We start from the raw sequence: 20,544 nt of genomic DNA on the forward strand, positions 1-20,544 counted from the left end.
TTGCAATCCTACCAGGTGAATCTGGCTTCCAAAAATTAGCATCTTGTCTTTCCCACTAACAGATCCACTTGGTGGCTGATTCTAGACATAGAGAGACCACTAAGAAGTTAGGATATGCACTTTTGATTCTACATGAGCCCTTAAGACTTATCACTCTCTAAGGGTGACATCAGTATGGTATACCCAGGGAGCTTGTTAACCATGTGAGTCCATGCAATAATTCTCTAATAATTCTGGTACACCAGATCTTCAATGCAGCTATGGAATTGTATATATTAAAGCCTGCAAGTGATTCAAATCTAAATAATCTATCAGGCACATCTTGATAAAGGCTGGCCATGCTCTCACACTATAACTTTGAAAATGAACATTGACCAGCGTATACACGGAAATCACTGTATACCCTCACCTTGAAGGGTATCTCACTTTGGGGGGGGAAGTTGCAATCCATTTTTCAATACTTACGGTAACTCCAACTACGGATTTTTTCCTCCTGTGTCTGCTTTCATGTTTCTCAGATGGAAGAATTTTGGGGTACCCTCCATTTCTCCGTAGAGCTGTTAGATCTTTATTTCTACCCCAAAGGAAGAAAATAATTCTCACGTTCTAACAGGTGAATTGAATGAGACCACAGCATGGACATGCTTCTTCGAAAGCACAGGTGTAATTACCAAGTGTCCATCACTCCCCATCACTCAACTGTGCCTCACTGGTCACTTATAATTCTAATTTATAGCATTAGATGTGATGCTACCTGCAGTTTCTTTCTGAAAGAGACTCACGGGTGGGCGAGGTGAAAGAGATGATTTAGCAACAGACACTTTAGTAACCTGAACAGATTCTCCACAATTTGGGATAAATGCTAGTGAGTGAGGAAACTGTGTACTTCTTTACTCTGAATTTGCAGGTGAAAGAAGGCCAAATTTAACCATGCATCTATAATCACATGTCCCGGTGAGGTGAGGGCAGCTGATTTGAAGATCATCATGAACCTGTTCCACTAACTGGATATCACACCTGCATCCAGGTGTGTTTGAACAATGACAAGATCTGAGTTCTGAAAAAAAATGCACATATCTCCTCTTCCCTCTGGCTGATAAGTTTTGGCTGGTGTAGACACCGCATCCATCTTCTTGAAGAAGTTCCACAGCGAAATGCAAGGTGCATATTTATCAATCTGTGGCGTCAAGGAATAACTAACCATTGGCTCTCAAGAACACAGCCAGTACGTCCAGACATAAATAAAGCTGGCTGCATCCTGGTGCCTCAAGAACTCAGTGACTGGTGTGCAAAGATTCATGACACTTTCCTCGTACGCATCCGTGGAGATATTTATTCTGGTTATCACAAAATGTCAAAAGTGGAGCAAATTAAAAATTATAGGCAAACAAATGCTTCCATCTCTGACATTCACGTGGAACAGCCAAAAAGGGAAGCCAAAATTATAACTCTTTCCTTGATAATGACAAATTCTTGATATCCTTTAAGTGTGTAATATTTATAGTTTCAGCAGAATGCTAGCAATGAAATTTCTAAGGCAGTACACACAGTACTTAGATTCGTTGATAATCATAATTTAAAAATTGGTATTATTGCAAAACCAGCAAGAGGCTAGGTTGTTAGATGCTGTAAATTCCTTCCATTAAGCCTAATTAAGCCTGATAGAGTTCTGAGGATATGTCCCCTTTTTAATAATAATACCAATTAGCCTCTCATATTAATAATTTTCAGTAATTATCTAAAGAATAATGAAACAAAATAATTGGCAAATAATTGACAAAACATTTATAACATAAGAATTGGCCAAGACAGGGATGTTCTATTTTAACATAACTTTGTTTTATTTCACTTGAGATATGGCCTGAGTACTCTAATAAAGGGATTTTAGTAAAATCACATTTCCTCACTGCCAAAATGCCAAAGAGACAGTATCCTTGAATGATGTTTAAACTTCTAAATTTTTCTTTGTTTTGAGACAGAGGCTCAAGCTGTTGCCTTGTGTAGAGTGCTGTGGCATCACAGCTCACAGCAACCTCCAATTCCAAGCTATTCTCTTGCCTCTGCCTCCCAAGGAGCTGGGACTATAGGCTAAATTTCTAAAAGCAAACTTTTCTTGTCTATAGTTTAAACGTCATTCTTTAAGGAACCAAATCCTTCTTAAAGAACATAACTTTTTTTTTTTTGAGACAGAATCTCACTATGTTGTCCTCTGTAGAGTGCAGCGCTGTCACAGCTCACAGCAACCCCTACCTCTTGGACTTAAGCAATTCTCTTGCTTCAGCCTCCTGAGTAGTTGGGACTACAGGCACCCACCACAACCCCCAGCTAGTTTTTGTTGCAGTTGCCATTTTTGCTTAGCTGACCTGGGCTGGGTTCAAACCCACCAGCCTCGATGTATATGGCTGGTGCCATAACCACTGTGCTACAGGTGCTGAGCCAGGAACATAATTCTTTAATGAACCAAATGCTTCTTAAGGAACATAATACTGATAATTACCTCTGATCGTATCTACACGGATGGCCCATCTTTTGCAAACCAGAGTGAAAAAAAAAAAATCTGCTGGCTTTTTTTATATTCCTAAGTGGAATTTAGCATAATTTATATAATGCTATGACATTTAAGTGAGTGTGTATATGTGTTTATACACACACACACACACACTTACAAGTGTCTACTGTTTAACAGAAGTATAACCACTTTTAATGGTTACCAAGGATTCTATTAGATAATTGGGAGCTATTTAAACACAAAGTCATGCCTGGCTAGGAAATTCTCCCGGGAACACTTTCTGTTTGTGATATATGCTAGCATGTATCTATCACTTTTTCTAAATGTATAAGGAAAAGATATTTCAAGGGATATGATATTTCAAAATATAGTTCTGTTTTGACAGAGTTTTTTGATCTTACGCACCTCTATTTTATATCTAAATACTCTTTTGCTAGTAAATAGTCATTGCCCTAAATAGCTATTTTAAAATATCTACACACTTAGGCTGCGTTTAATATAAACAGTTACTGGACAGAACCTGTGGCTCAGCAGATAGGGCATTGGCCCCATATACCAAAGGTGGCAGGTTCAAACCCGGCCCTGGCCAGCTAAAACAGCAGTGGCAACTGTAATAAAAAATGGGCAGGTATTGTGGTGGGCGCCTGTAGTCCCAGCTACTTGGGAGGCGGAGGCAGGAGAATCACTTAAGCCCCAAAGAGTTGGAGGTTGCTGTGAGCTGTGATGCCACAGCACTCGACGGAGGGCGACAAAGTAAGCCCTCAAAAAACAAACAAACAAATATTCCCAAACTGTTACTATCCTAAAACAAGACATGTGAGGAATATTCTCATAGAGTTTTATGGAAAGATTTGGAACTTTCCCCTCAGATTCCCTCAAAGATTTGGAACTTTCCTCTTAAATTCTTACTACACATCTGAATATTATTTCTACTGTTATTTCAAAATTTGCAAAGAAAATAGCTCTTAAGTAGGGCCAGGGTCAGAACTACCTAAAACAGAAATATGGTGTTTTGTTTGTATTTGGCAGTAAAAGATTTTTCTACTAATAAATTAAAATGCTCAAGTAGATTAATCAAATGCAAATTATGTAACCAAAATGAGTGCACCCCTTTAATACTCTGAAATAAGCAATTAAAAAATAAAATAAAATACTCTATTAAGGGGGAGGGCACAAAATTGTCATCTAGCTCTTAAAGGTATATTTGCAAAGATGAATCTATAGAATCTCCAATAACAAAGAAGTCACAGCAATTTTACTTTGATGGAGACATTTCAGAGGGTCAAGGGAAGGATTTTTCTGGATTGTTTAAATCCAGAGGTACCGGTCAATGGCTAGGAGACCCTTTCCTTTAAGGAGAAACTTGATTAATTCCCAATATTTACTTCTGTTCGCACCAGATGCATTGGCCCAGAGAACACAACTCTCAGTTAATTCACTTAATCCCGTTTGCACTGATTGAACGCACATCTGTAAAAAGTCTCATTAAAAAAAAAAAAAAGACCACGTGCCAAGTCAAAATGATGAGTCGACATATGAAGATGAACCACGTTTTATTCCAGATTGCTTAAGAGGCTTCAGAGAATTGTTTTTTTTCTTTTCTGGGCTTATCCTTCACCTGCTGGCTTGCCTTTCTGGTTCAGCTCTTTTTTTTTTTTTTTTTGCAGATTTTGGCAGGGGCTGGGTTTGAACCCACCACCTCTGGCATATGGGGCCGGCTGGCACCATACTCCTTTGAGCCACAGGTGCCACCCCTGGTTCAGCTCTTTATGGGATGGGGTCAGTTGGATTTGAGGAACCTAAGAAGATTTTGGAAGAGGCAGTGCTTTATAGACACTCACACACACATCTGTGTCCCCCACGGCTTAGGACTAAGAGTTGCTCTGTTTCTCTTTGCTACTCACTGAGGCCATCGGTCAGTGTTTGCAAAGCCTGTTATTGTCAAGACCGTGCAGTGTGGTCTAGAGCATCATGAGGACCTCAAGTTCACTCAGCCAGCCCTGCAGGAATGGTCCTAGGGAAGGTGAAAGATACTTTCACTTGCCTTCTTAACTCTGTGGCTCCACAAAATCTGACCGGATTTTCCAATCCCTGCCAAATGTATTGCTAATATTTATTCTGATACTATCAAACAACAGGCATCCTGGTTCATACATGGTGCTTTCTCCTCTGTCCTCACATGGTAGAAAGAGAGAGATAGCTCTCTACTAATAAGAATCATCTTACTCTTCTTTTTAGCTTTCAGACATTTAGCACAAAGTCAGGAATTGCCAAGTTCAGAGGCAGGCCTTGAGGAACCTGAGGGACCATCTACCCCACCGAGTTAAGACCCAAGTGGGGAGTTCCACAGGGCATGAAATAGTTGAAGACTTCGGAAACGGATGTGGTGCTGGAAGTCACAGGCAGACGGCTTCTGCAGGAGCCCACACTTCTGCAGTAATCAGTGATCCTGGGGAATCTGGGGGAATGCATTTAGCATGTATCGCGTACATTCCACAGACCCTTGAATTTCCTACGATTGCAAGACAGATTGTGGAGTATTTTGTTCACAATCCATGATTGGAAAAGAACAAAGATTTCATTTGCATTGTTGTAAATACTCACTTTCATCTTTCAGACCTTTCCAAGGCAGTGGAAAACTAAAAGCATTTCCCAAAACCCCCAGGGATACAGAATTCTCCCTTCCCCTCTCCACGAGTTCCTTAGACGTACTTTGCTGAAGAGACTCAAGAAAGCACGCTCTGCTCTCTCAAGCACTCCGGAATTCTTGGCAGGGAATAAATGTCTTCATTCTTATTCCAGGGGAGTAAACCTGCCTTGATTTGAAACCTCGCAACCTCTCAGGAGCCACTGGGGAATTGAAGAAACTCCTGAAGCCGGGAGTGCTTAATAAAATCAGGAGATGAGCTGGAATTTGACTCAGGCACACACATCTTTAATAATCTTCGAGCATGTTTGCAGGGCTTTAAAGATGCTGAGCGTGAAACCGCCTTCCTCTGTATTTAGTTTGCTGGGCTTAATCAGGAATTTTTTGGGGGGGCGGGGAAAGATTAATTTGTTAGGAAAGGCTGCTGCCTAGAACCACAATAAAAATGTTTTATTTGGGGCCCATACTCTGAGGACAGAGCGAATACAAAATAGATATAAAATTATTCATATATATAATTTTGCATGTATATATTTACAGACATACTTTTTGCAACAATATAATAAACAGCACACTGTAATTTTAATACATAGTATTTTACCCACGTATACTTTTATCCACATTGTATGGCACATCTGCAAATACTATATCTGTGCATATCATATATAATATATAGCAACATATGTATACTATAGTGATATAAATATAATGTGCTATAATACACTTCACAGATAGTGGTTTTTTAATATATATACATATACATAAAATACCTCGATAGCATATAGGTACTAATTATATGTCTGTGTTATCATATATTTAGTGTTTAAAAGAGTTTATTTGGGAGCTAATGATATAAGAGATAATGATCTCTCCCCAAGTTTAGGCTGGAGGAATTTGTCTTTTTTTCTAGGTGAAAGGATGCTTGGCTTTCAAGGTTATTATTATTTTTTTTTAATCTATTTTGCACAGAACTGTCTTTGGGTGTTGTAACTGTCATCCTCCACAATCCAACCAAATTTGAGATTATCAACAGCCTGACACCAGGACAGAAAATCCCATTCATGAAGGCGTGGGAGGTGTTCTGCCATAGCTGGTCCAGAAGAAACCAAGGTTCTTGGACCCCAAAGAATGTAGACGCCCACGGGAGCTATTTATGGAGCTATTTATGGCAGTAGCTGGTCTGCATAAATAAACTTCCCAGAACAGGTTTATTGAAGGAAGGAACAGCCTGTATTACTAATGCAGAAGTTCTTATGGGAGGGTCACAGAAGTTTGGGCAGAAATGTGAAGATTACTCTGTCATGGTTTTCCAAGCCAGTGCAAACAGTTTAACTTAATGGTAAAAATAATGTCTTACGGAAAAGGTTTTGTTTGTTTTTATATAGGCAGCTCTGGGAGTATTCCCAACCAGGGTTGATACATTCACCTGGGACAGTGGAAGAGACCAGAAAGGTATCTCATAAGCATCCCATGGGTGGTCCAGTTTCTATTTTTTTTTTAATTACCTCCATATCTCTTTCCATAGAGGTTGTACTAGTTTACTGTCCCGCCAGCAGTAAGTCTTCCTTCCTTTCTTTCTTTCTTTCTTTCTTTTTTTTTTTTTTTTTTGCAGTTTTTGGCCAGGGCTGGATTTGAACACACCACCTCTGGTATATGGGGCCAGCGCCCCACTCCTTTGAACCACAGGTGCCACCCAGTAAATCTTCCTTTCTTTCTGCAACTCCCCAGAAGCAATGAAAAAGCATTTTACTTGCAATCAGTGTAACTGGTTTCTTGGACCCTCAATGAATCCCCAACAATAAAAAATAAACAAAAATAATTTTAAAAAAAAGAAAAATCATTTTACTGCCAGGGCATTTGCCCTGGAATGTTCATTGCAGCTCAATTCACAACTGCCAAGATGTGGAAGGAACCGGGACGCCTGTCAACCCGTGAATGGACCAGTATATACATTCATGTGTATGTATATCACGGAGTACTAGTCAGCCCTAAGAACGGTGTACACTTTATACCCTTTGTGTTAGCTTGGATGGGTTCAAACACATTCTTTTTTTTATTTTTTTGAGACAGAGTCTCACTATGTCACCCTGGATAGAGTGCTGTGGCGTCACAGCTCACAGCAACCTCAAACTCTTGGGATTAAGCCATTCTCTTGTTTCTGCCTCCCATATTGCTGGGATTATAGGCACCCAACACAACACCTCACTATTATTTTTGACAGGCTGGGGCAGGGTTTGAACCCACCACCTCCGGCATATGAGGCCGGTGCCTTACACCTTTGAGTCACAGGTGCTGCCCAGTTCACTATTGTTTTGTTGCAGTTGTCATTGTTGTTTAGCTGGCCCAGGTTGGGTTCAAACCCACCAGCCTCAGTGTATGTGGCCGGCACCGTAACCAATGTGCTTCCGGCACTGAGCCATGAAACATTCTTCTTACTAAAGTATCTCAAGAATAGGGAAAAAAGTAGTCAATGTACTCAATACTAATATGAAAATAATATGTAGATATTTACACACCCATAGAAAAGAAAAACAACAACACAAGTATAGTCTAGGCACAGTGGGGAGGGTGAGAAGGGGGGAGGGGAGGAACGAGGGTGATTGGTGGGGATCTCACCTCATGGGCATAATGTGAGGGTGTTCAGCACCCCCCAGGTGAAGGGCTCAGCTACAACTTGAACCTCAGCTTAGAAGTGAAAACAATGTAACCTCATCATTCGTACTCTCCTATTAACCTGAACTTGAGAGAGAGAGACAGAGAGGTGCCTTAGTATGTTTCATAACAACCTGGATGGAATAGAGGCCATTCTCCTAAGTGAGTTAAAGAACAGAAAAACAGATACCACCTATATAAAATACTCAGCAGGGAGAAGTCGATCAACAATCTAAGAGAAGGAAGCAAAGCTCAACAGAACTCAGGTGGAGGGAAGGAAGGGGGTGAGCTAGAGTAAATTCCCATCTAACAGGTGCAATGCTCACCTGATGGGTGATGTGCACTCTTTACCAAAACTTTCACTAAAAATGTACGGAAGCAAATTATGCAAGCAAAACACAGACATCTTTGTAGTATTCTGGAAGGGGAAAGAGGATGGATCAAGGACATAAAATCTAATCAAGGGCTCAGAGCCTGTGTCTCAAGCAGCTAAGGTGCCGCCTACATATACCTGCGCTGAGGGGTTCGAATTCAGCTCCACCAAACAGTGACAGCTGCAACCAAAAAAATACCCAGGTGTTGTGGTGGGCACCTGTAGTCCCAGCTACTTGGGAGGCAGAGGCAGGAGAATTGCTTGAGCCCAGGAGTTGGAGGTTGCTGTGAGCTGTGATGCTGCAGCATTCTACCCACAGAAACAGCTTGAGGCTCTGTCTCAAAAAAAAAAAAAAAAAATCTGATCAAGGAGGTAGAAAGACAGATCAATTCAAGTGTTGATAGAAAACCTCTGTGTATAAAGAGAAAATGGGATAGTTAGGGTGGCCCGTGCTGATTGATTTTATCAACTTGATGGCCTGGGAGGTGGGAGATAGAACTGTCACCTTGCATTATATGTCCTGGTGGTGGAGATGATCGCTGGGATTAGAAAAGCATCTTGGCAAGGTTTTCACTCCTAACTCGCTAGCTACAAGGTATTGTGAACGTCCTGGGTTGCGTGCGTGCATAAGTTAATGTTAAATTAATGATATTAGAAATATCAGATTAAGGATAACACCTGCTGTTGTGTCAAGGACATATCAGCTCCTCCTTGGTCTTCCAAAGGTTGCCTGACTCATGTGAAGTATGTAATCAGCAGCAGCTGTTGTTGCTATTTTTGTCTGTGTGGAACAGGATGGAGGGAGTCTTTCATAGTTACATGGGGGAAACTACCAGCAAACACGTGTTCGTTTGACAACTAAGCAAATGAACACATCCTCCTACTGCTTGACTTTTCAGGAATGAGGTTTGAATTTCAAATTTAAGGAGCATCATTATATATGTCAAGGAGAAGAAACAGCCAGACAAATCCCAGTGTCAGCACTGGAGAGATTTCCTACCAGATTGGCAGACTCCGGAGTTAAGCAGCCTGTGTGGTGAGCGGATGCGTCTGTGGCGAGGTGTCACCTGTCTGGGGTGTAAGTTGGAACGTCTGTCAACAAGACAAGTGGTGTACTTCATAATCGAATCAGTGATTTTCCTCTGGGGACTTTATTCTTCAGATAGAGCTGTGGCCGGCAGTGGCACAGCTCACATTATTCAGGCGACCTTTTCTCGTCATTTCCAGAGATTGGAAACAACTTATGATAATCGATCTAAGCCATCTAACACTATGGAGAAGTCAAGAAAATTAAAAGAAAATAAATCACCTTACGAATGGATTTGAAAAGATGACCAGGATAGCCAATGACTTGGGGGGATACAAGGGAAGGTTAGATGTTGCAAATTTTGAGTGAATATGAGAAATAAATAATACAGAGTGTTTATAAAGTTCACGTGCAATTTAAAATTTGCACACAAAATTTTATGAACATGGTGTGAATGTTATATAATACGTAATACACATTTAAATTTATATATATATTTATTTTATATTAACCATGACAATATATTGTAATTGTAATAGTCAACATGACTTGAGTATTTCAATTTTAATTTTTTTAGAGTATTATTATAATCTTAATACATTTTTTTCTTTCTTAAAATATGCACACATTTTTTGGCACTCTCTGTGTGTATGTGTGTGAGTATATTCCTGAAAACTAAATAAATGCAGCGTGTATGTGCATATATATGTATATATAAACATATATACATAGTATATGTACAGAGGGTGGTAAAAATGTATACACATTTTAAGAAAAAAAAATCTGTCTCTAATTATAATAATATATACTGATAACAAAAGAAAATTGAAGTCACATTTGAGCATCTCTTGTAATGCCAAAGTGGCATCATATTCTTTAACAAGACACACAGTTAGTTATTAACTATGGTTGTGTGCTATGCGTGGACAATTCAGTCAGTGCTGGACTGCGGGTATGATGGTGGTCTCATAAGATTATAATGGACCCTATATAGTAACCTCATACATGGCATTTGATATTAGCATTGCACATCAAGTAGGGGAGATGATTGGTATTCATTCATGGTGCTGGAATATTTGGATTTTATACAAAAATATATAAATATTCTGTTTCATATATCCATGGCTCTATTTTTTTGCCAATGCCATACTGTTTTGATTACTGAGGTTTGTAATATAGCCTGAAATCTAGTGGGTTAATGCCTTTGGCTTTGTTTTTATTACTAAGGATACCCTTGGCTATATGGGTGGGTTTTTCTCTGGTTCCATACAAAACAAAGTACCATTTTTTTCCAGTTCTTCAAAATATGATGTTGGTATTTTTAGGAGGATTGCATTGAACCTGTATATTGCTTTGACTAGAACAGACATTTTGACAGTGTTGATTCTTCCCAGCCAAGAGCATGATGTATTTTTCCATTTGTCAATGTTTTCTGCTATTTCTTTTCTTAGGGTTTCATAATTCTCTTTGTAAAGATTTTTCACCTCCAGCCATTAAAAAGATGGAGACTTTACATTTTTTGTATTAACCTGGATGAAGGTAGAACACATTATTCTTAGTAAAGCATCACAATTATGGAGAAGCAACAATCTGATGTGCTCAATTCTAATATGAAGCCAGTAGATGACCTAATATACACCCACATAAGAGAAAAACTCAAATCAATTCAAGGTGGGGGTTGGGGGAACAGGGAGTGGGAACAGGGGAGGAAGGAGGAGGATGGGGGTCTTGGTGTCTGGCACAGCTCTTGGGGGCAGGACACAATTATAAGAGGGAATTTGCCTAACAAATGCAATCAATGTAACCTAATTCTTTTTTAATTAAATCATTAAGAGGTAGATCATGTGTACATTAATGTATTTATGCGGTACAATGTGCTGATTTCATATATAATTTGGAATGCTTACATCGTACTGGTTAATATATCCCTCACCTCATTTACTTAATTATTGTGTTAAGACATTTATATTCTATACTTAATAGATCCAACATGTACCCTTGCAATATGCACCATAGATGTGATCCCACCATTCACCCTCCCTCTCTTAAGCCTCCCCTCTCCCCTCCCATCTCCCTCCTCTTACCTCCTTCATCTTGGGTCATGGATGTGATCTATTCTTCATACAAAAGTGGGAGTGATTATAAATTGGTTTCATAATATTGCAGAGTACATTGGATACTTTTTCCTCCATTCTTGAGATACTTTATGAAGTAAAATATGTTACAGCTTCATCCATATAAACATAAAGAGGTAAAGTCTCCATCTTTTTTTTTTTTTTTGAGACAGAGCCTCAAGCTGTTGCCCCGGGTAGAGTGCCGTGCCATTACAGCTCACAGCAGCCTCCAACTCCTGAGCTCAAGCGAGTGTCCTGCCTCCACCTCCCAAGTAGCTGGGACTACAGGCACCCACAATGCCCAGCTATTTTTGGGTTGTAGCCCTCATTGTTGTTTGGCAGGCCCAGGCTTGATTCAAACCCACCTACTCAGGTGTATGTGGCTGGCACTTTAGCCACTTGAGCCACAGGTACTGAGCCTCTCCATCTTTTTTTAGGACTACATAATATTCCATGGTATACATATACCACAATTTATTAATCCATTCATTGGTCAATGGGCACTTGGGCTTCTTTCATGACTTGGCTATTATGAATTGAGCTGCAACGAACAATCTGGTGCAAATATCTTTGTGATTTTTGGTCTTTTGGATATACTCCTGGTAGAAGAATTGCAGGATCAAATGGCAGGTCTACTTTTAGACCCCTGAGTATTCTCCAAACTTATTTTCAAAAGGGACGTGTTAGCTTGCACTCCCACCAGCAGTGCAGAAGCGTTCCCTTTTCTCCACATCCACACCAACATCTGTAGTTTTGCGATTTTGTCATTTGAGCCCCTGTTACTGGAGTTAGATGATATCTCCAAGTGGTTTTGATTTGCATTTCTCTGATGATTAAAGATGGTGAGCATTTTTTCATGGGTCTATAGGGCATGTGCCTGTCTTCTTCAGAGAAGCTTCTGTTCAAGTCTCTTGCCCACAATGAAATGGGATCACTTGTTCTTTTATTAATAAGTTTGAGTTCTCTGTGGATTCTGGTTATCAAACCTTTGTCAGATATATAACCTGCAAATATCCTCTCCCCTTTTGTATACCCTCAATGAACCTGAAACAATAAAAAGAAAAATAAAAAGTATTTAAACTCTGTAGGTTCATGTAAGTTACTCTACAATGTTCAAATAATGAAATCAACTCACAATGCATTTCTCAGAAGATATCCTTGGCCTTAAACAACACAGGACTGTGATTCTTGGACATACTTAGTTCTCAAAAATCGCAAATAATGGTGCTGGCTTGGACAGCACCTATACTAAAATTGGAAAGATATAGACAAGTTTAGCATGGCCCCTGTGCAAGAATGACATGCAAATTGGTGAAGCATTTTATATTTAAAAAAAAAGAAAGAAGGGCGGTGCCTGTGGCTCAAAGGAGTATGGCGCTGGCCCCATACATATACTGGAGGTGGTGGTTTCAAACCTTACACTGGCCAAAAACTGCAAAAAAAAAAAAAAAAAGAAGGAAAGAAAAGGAAAAAGGAAAAAATTGCAAACACTGCTATAATAGACACCTACTGTGTACATGAGAAAATCACCTTGGTTCTGTGGATTTCTTCACCATGTGTACATACACATATCAAAACATCAAGTAGAATGCTTTAAGCATCTACATCTCTTGTTTTGTCAACTATAACTCAATGACTTTGAAAAAAAGGAAATGTGAGACCTAAGTGTGTACCCTGCATTTATATCAGAATTAGAACCTGTGTTTTGATTAGTTCATCAAGAAACTTATTTGAACAGTGCCCTACGATGAGGGCTGATATAAAAAGAACTCTCTTTCTCTTTTCTACTCTCATTCATATCCCAAGACCCGGGGGTCAACACGCACTCCTTGTCCAGCTTTGATACAAGTTGTTGCCTCATGTTCGCATAAATCACGCCGTCCTGAGGAAGGTGATAAAATGTTCCCCGCACAGATTACATACTGAAAAATTGCTCAAATGCTTTAATCAATCCTTGATATAGTCTTGACGTTGACCATGAGAGTTTCATTCATCACAAAATAGCCAGATTGAGATAACACACTGAACACAGTCAAGAATTTAGCCTGTCTTTGGTGAAATTAAGATTTCACACAATTAAAGCAGAGAGACAACCTGCAGAATGGGAAAAGATATTTGCACATTATGAATCTGACAAAGAGTCTGTTAACTAGAATCTGCGGAGAACTTAAATTAATCAACAACAACAACAAAAAGAGCAAACCATCTATCACTGGGCAAGAGATATAAACAGAACCTTCTCTGAGGAAGACAGATGAATGGCTAAGAAACCTCAGGAAAAAATGCTCATTGTCCCCATTCATAAGAGAAATGCAAATCAAAACCACCAGGATATATCATCTAACTCCAGTGAGAATGGTCCACATCACAAAGTCCCAAAGTTGCAGATGCTGACATAGATGTGGAGAGAAGGGAACATTTTTATACTGCTGGGGGGACTGCAAACTAATGCAACCTTTTTGTAAGGAAATATGGAGAATCCTCAAAGAACTCAAATTAGACCTCCCATTTGATCCTACAATCCCATTACTGGGCATCTCTGCAGAAGAAAAAAAATAATTTAATCATAAGGGCGTTTGCAATAGACTGTTTATCGCAGCTCAATTTATAATTGCTAAGATGTGAAAACAACCTCAGTGCCCATCAACCCAGGAAAAGCTTAATAAATTATGGTATTTGTATACCATGGAATGCTATTTAGTCATAAAAAGATGAAGACTTCATATCTTTTTTGTTAACCTGGATGGAGTAGGAATGCATTCTTCTTAGTAAAGTCTCACAAGAATGCAAAAGCAATTATCCAGTGTACTCAATATCAACATGAAACCAGTAGACAATTTAATGCCCACATAAAAGAAAAATTCTAATCAATTCAAGTTGTGGGGAGGGAGAATGCACTTTTGCTAATACATTCCAGATGTAACCAGGATGGCGTATTTGTTTTCATCAGTGTTGACATTGTTTGAGGTCATTTTTTTTTTTTTTTTGCAGTTTTTGGCCAGGGCTGGGTTTGAACTCACCACCTCCAGCATATGGGGCCATTGCCGTACCCCCGTGAGCCACAGGTGCCACCCAGGTGTCTGAAATGATTTTAAGGTAAATCTACTGATGATTAACTTGTTATCTCACCCACACCAAGGTCTGTGCCTCTATTTCTCTTTCTGTCCTTGGTTTCGTCCGGTACCAAGGAAGTCTACTTAACAGACGAGCTTTAAGACATCTGACACACATATCTTTTCTTTCCTTTTTTTCAGCCTTTTTTGTTACCCTATAGGAATTTTAGAAATATCTTCTGTCTATAGGGAAGGAAGCTATTGTCGCTTTTTGATTTTACACAGGGTCAAATATGTAAAGCTGTAAAGGCATTTTCCTGGAGGAATTTCCTGCATTATTCAAAAGATCTTTCTTCTGTGGCTGAATTTCCTCTCTTTTTGTCTGTAACTCTGCCATCCCCACACCTGTCTACTCCCCTAACAACACACATTAATCATTTCATAGGCATTCTTCGTGCAAACACTGCATGAACAAATGGATAGGCAATACTCAGATTCGGAAAAGCATTAGAAATAACACGTTGCTTTCTTCCATGTTTTAATGCAAATTTGTAATTAAAAATTACAGAAAGTCATTGAAATATCTTTCTACGTTAATCCCTGTGGATAAATGTACTCTGCTGTTATTGTAAATGTATTTTTATTTTCTTAAAAAACCTAACATTATGTGTCTTTCTGCTCTCAAGTAGCAAAGTATTTACTTTCTATAAGGATATTGCATGTTGATCAAGTATTTGCTGGGCTATAAATTTTAAAACATTATACATTTTTATGATTTTTGCATCAAGTAATCATTTAATGAGATGAACATTTTGATCTTATTGACTGTATTATCATTAGGAAACATTCATAATTCGAACAAATCTATGTTAATGATCAGAGTACACATGCAACAAGCATTACAGATGCTGTAACTTATAAAATATAGGAATATTTTATGATTACACATACAGATCGGTGTATTCATTACCTAACAAATGCAATCAGTGTAATCTGGTTTCTTGTACCCTCAATGAATCCCCAACAATAAAAAAAAAATATATTTCTTTATTTGAAGGATATGGGGAATCAAAGTGAATATGCTTTTTTAACCCCTTTACACACGTGTGTGTATATTTGATGCTGGAGGTCTCATTAAAAATAGATAAAAATAAAATACTCTGGTGAATGCCTATATTTTCACAATGCACTTTCTTGCTACTAATATATTAGATAAAATGCTGTAAATTTGAGGGTTTTCTCTTTAATTTATTCAAGTTAAATCTACATTGAATTCTGAAAGATGAATATAATTATAGCAACTTGAATCACAGAAAAATTCTCAAGAGTTTATGAACATCTTTAGCCAGGAACATAATGTAAAATATACAATAATTCATTTTAGATATTGAATAAAATTATGTTATTGAATTAGATAGCAATCAAATATATTTCTTCTTATAATAGAAATGTGTAAAGAAAAAGAATGTAATGTATTGCTTCTTACAAAATGTTGAGTCTCACAAGATAAAATTTTAGGGAAGCCAAGTCTCAAAATAGTCTTTTTCTGACTATTTTCTGACTATCTAATAAAAAAATTAGGGAGTATTTTAAAGACATATAAGCTAAGAAAATATTTGCACATATTATATTTGGCTAAGGAATAATACCTAGAATATGTAAAAAGAATTTTAAACTTACCAGTAAAAGAAGGCCTACATCCCAGTCTGAAAACACATAATAACCCACAGACTGGGAGAGAACATTTCACACTGTACATCTGATAAAGCACGAATGTCCAGAATCTACAAAGGACTCAAACAAATCAGCACAAAATAAACACACATCCCAATTAAAAAATATGCAAAAACTCACAGACGGGTTTCTCAAAAAATGCAAATCAAAATCGCAACAAGATAGCACCTTAGCACTGTTAGAAGGGCTTTTCCTGAAAAATCAATAAAAAATGGATGGTGGGATGGAGGCAGAGAGACAGCAACACTTTAGTGCTGTTGGTGGGACTGCAAATTCATAAACTTCTGTGGAAAATGGTGCAGAAATTCCTTAAGGAACTAAAAGAAGACTTACCTTTGGATCCAGGGTTCTGACAATTAGGCATCTCTCAAAAAGACATCTGCACTACAATGTTTATTGTACTGCAATTCACAACTGCCAAGATGAGGAGTCAACCCAAGCACCTGTCAATTCATGAATAGATAAATCAAATAAAATTCTACAAGTATGGAATACCGCTGCTGGGTATCCAAAGAATATATAGATGAGTATGTTGAAGACATGAGCACACTTTATGTTTACTACAGCACTTTTCCCAATCATCCAGGTATGAATTCAGCCTAAATACCCATCAACAGGTGAGTGGATGAAGCAAATGTGATATATAGGTACTCATACGATGTTAAAGGAAGTCAATCAGGTACAGAAAGCAAATACATCATGCTGGCATTCATAGGTGGGAGCTGAGGAAAGTTTATAGAAGCAGAGAGGGGGGTTGTGGTTATTAGCGGCCAGGAGGACAGGGAGAGTTTGGACAACACACAGCTTGGTGTCAGTAATTGTTTGTAGTGGTCTACAGAATTGCACAGTGATTACGGTTAATAATAATTCATTTCATATTTTCAAACAGCTAGAAGGGAGGATTTTGAATGTTCCAAATACAAAGGAACTATAAATGTTTGAAGGGATCTCGGATTTCATCATTGGACATCTCATGCATGTATCAAAATACCCACGTGTAGTCCATAAATAAGTACAAGTAACACCTGTCAACTAAAAATAAAAGGAAACAAACTTGTGTGGGCCAAAGGGCTATCTGTCTATGTACCTATCTATTATATATCTACCCATCCATCGATTATCTATCTATTAATCTACCTCATCTATCTATCTATCTATTATATATCTATCCATCCATCTATTATCTATCTACCATCCATCTTATCTATCTATCTAGCCATCATCCTATAGATTGATCTATCTAAGTATTATATATTATCCATCCATCTATTATCTATCTATCTATCCTTCTGCCTCATCTATCTATCTATCTAGCCATCATCCTATCTATCAATCTATCTAAGTATTATATATTATACATCCATTTATTATCTATCTATCTATCCTTCTACCTCATCTATCTATCTATCTAGCCATCTATCTATCTATCTATCTATCTATCTATTATATATCTATCCATCCATCTGTTATCTATCTGTCCATCCATCCATCTATCACACACATATTTAATTATATACTTTATTTACAAAAAGAGAGAGGAGAGGTTTGGTAGAGAGAATAATATTTAGCATTGTTCTTTTGTGTGTGTGTGTGTGTCTTTTTCTAGAAAGTCAAATACAGAGATAATATTCCAGTCAGGTGCAGAGATTTGGTCTGTTTGTTTAACATTTATATTATTGCCTTTTAGACTCGGTTCCACTTAATGCTTCACGCCCAAATTGCTGTTTATGGCGACAGAGTGACTTAGAATATTAATGAGGGAACTGCATCTTTGAAAACAGGGCAAAAAATCTAGCTTGACTTGAGACATGAGATAGGAAAGGAACATTGCCTCTGGATAAAGTGCTTGACTGTTAAGCTGAAGAAATAAATGTGTTAATCCTTCAACTTTAGGAGTTTGCTAAGAGTCCTTTTGAAATTTTGGTGTAACTGTAAGTAATAAAGTCAAACACAAACATTGTATGTTAACTTTTGAAAATATTCAGAATCAAAACAGAGTTACTTTTGTTCAAGACCCTGATAAATAAAGGCAGAGCAGGCTACGAAGTGGAGGGGGTTGGTTCTCATGCAAAAATTCCTAATAACAACAACTATTGCAAAAGACTCCCCCAAATGCACAACACTGCATAAAAGTCACTGCAACACTCCCTGCACTTAAAATATTTCCACAGGGACAACTCCCTGTCGACCTTGGACTAATGTCACCTGGCATGTCAGGATAATAACACATCCTCATTTTTCCTTTGAATGCTTTTGTTTTCCTTTACTTCTCTGAGTACACATTTACCTTCCTATGGTAGATTCCCACAGCAAATTTCATTCCCCCTCAATTCTGTAAACATGTATATCTATCATCTATCTATCTATGTATCTAGCTAGCTATTTAGCTATCTATCTAGCTATTATATATCTATCCATCCATCCATCTCATCTATCTATCTATCTATCTATCTAGCCATCATCCTATCTATCTACCTATCTATTGTATATCTATCCATCCATCTATTATCTATTTATCTGTCTATCCATCTCATCAATCAATCTATCTATCTAGCCATCATCCTATCTATTATCTATCTATCCATCCATCTTATCTATCTATCTATCATCTATCCTTCTATTTATCTATCTATTATCTATCTATCCATCTATCTATTGTCTATTCATTCTATCTATCTATCTATCTATCCATCCATCTATCCATTCATCCTTCCATCTCATCTACCTACCTATCTATCCATCTGTCTCTTCTATAATCTATCTATCCATCCATCTCATTTGTCTATCTATCTATGTATCTATGTATCTATCTATCTATCTATCGAGTCCCTCTCGTTTAGGTTGAAAAACTTTAGTTTGGTTCCAAAATTAAAATGTTATAGTTGTATTTTAGAATCCTTCATTCTAAATACTACTCAATTTTGAAATATCTGAGGGCAGCCATCACTTCCAATTACATTTTCCTTGTATCAACCACCATCTTTCTCCATGGCAGAATGACCACAGATATCTCTGAAAGGAACGTAGGGTGAATCAAATGTGAGAATACAGGAAGAGGAGTCAGCTAGGCTATCAAGATGGATTGAATGAAACATGTCAAAAAACTTGGTTAGTAATATGTTTGAATGTTAGTAGTTTTTAAGAACAGAGAGCTAAAGCAAACATAAAAGCAGTGTGGATAATGCAACAGTGCTGATAGTACTACGTGACTTCTCTGTAATATTTCTCTCTTAGAGTTACACCCTGTCTGCCATGTTTTGCAGCCTTTTCTGTGTCAGAGATGCTATGAATAGGAGTGTCCAGTTGTCCTTGAAATGCCAGCACCTCATTTCCCCCTCAAAAGAGCACGTAAAATCTCATAGGAAAGCGAGTGTGCAAGACCAATCGCATCTGATATCTTAGCAACTTAATTTACTTTCTAATTTATCTTCCCCTTCTAATTTCTAATTAGATTAATTTCACTCCACCACGGGCGTTATGTAAATAAAAGGCTTTTTTCTTTTGGATGTGACTTCAGGATTAATTCCGACTGGAGACGTTTCTCATTTCATGGGAAAGGATGCCAAGTCAGATAGCCTTTGACAATGTGGGTCGATAGCTAATTACCAGCAGGGTATTAGAGAATATTCCACATACGCAAATTCTAGGCACCTGCTTTTAAGGAACATTGAAAAGTACTTTCATCATTATGTTCAATGTTTATTTGGTCACTTGTTTGCACTATACTGTTTATATAAAATTCTCCTGGACATTTATTTCTAGTACGTTCTTCCTGTGGTGGTCAGAAATTGGAAGATGACCACTGAACCTGTTTCCCATTACGAATTAATACCTGCAACAGACCCTAGTAGTGTCCTAAGGTCAGCAAACACGGGAAGTTCAGTGCCCTGTGATTAGGAAGAAAGTTCAAGCTAGAAAATAGACTGAACATCTAATATTTGGTACTACCATCTTGCAAAGCAACATACTTATTACTTTTAAGCCTTAAGAGATAACTGTGTGCTGGCCAGTGATATGCAGATTTTTTTGTATTTTTTTCTTTTGTTTTATTTAGGCTCTCTTTGTTTAAACTGATTTCCTTAACACTTTCTATTAATATTATATAAACTTTCATAATTGCCAAGACATGGAAATAGCCCAAGTGCCCATTGACCCATGAATGGATTAACAAATTGCAGTACATGTACACCATGGAATATTATGCAGCCATAAAAAAGATGCAGACTTCACATCTTTTATGTTTACCTGGATGGAGCTGGAACATATTCTTCTTAGTAAAGTATCTCAAGAATTGAAAATAGAAGTATCTAATGTACTCAGTACTACTACGAAATCAATATATAATCACCTACACATTCATAGGAATGGTAAATTATAACTATATTATATTAGAAAGGAGAAGGGAAATTAGAAATTAGAAGGGAAGAGGAGAGAG

General features: G+C 37.9%; 1 non-coding gene across 1 annotated transcript; it reads left to right on the forward strand.

Annotated features, from left to right (window-relative positions):
- The first annotated feature begins 12,546 nt into the window (after positions 1–12,546).
- Positions 12,547–12,653, forward strand: LOC111726435. Its single transcript, XR_002774206.1, has one exon. It is a non-coding gene; the product is annotated as a U6 spliceosomal RNA (small nuclear RNA).
- Positions 12,654–20,544: the final 7,891 nt, after the last annotated feature.

Source organism: Otolemur garnettii, unplaced genomic scaffold (genome assembly GCF_000181295.1).
Source record: "Otolemur garnettii isolate 467f Iridium unplaced genomic scaffold, OtoGar3 scaffold00065, whole genome shotgun sequence".
Taxonomy (NCBI): Eukaryota; Metazoa; Chordata; class Mammalia; order Primates; family Galagidae; genus Otolemur; species Otolemur garnettii.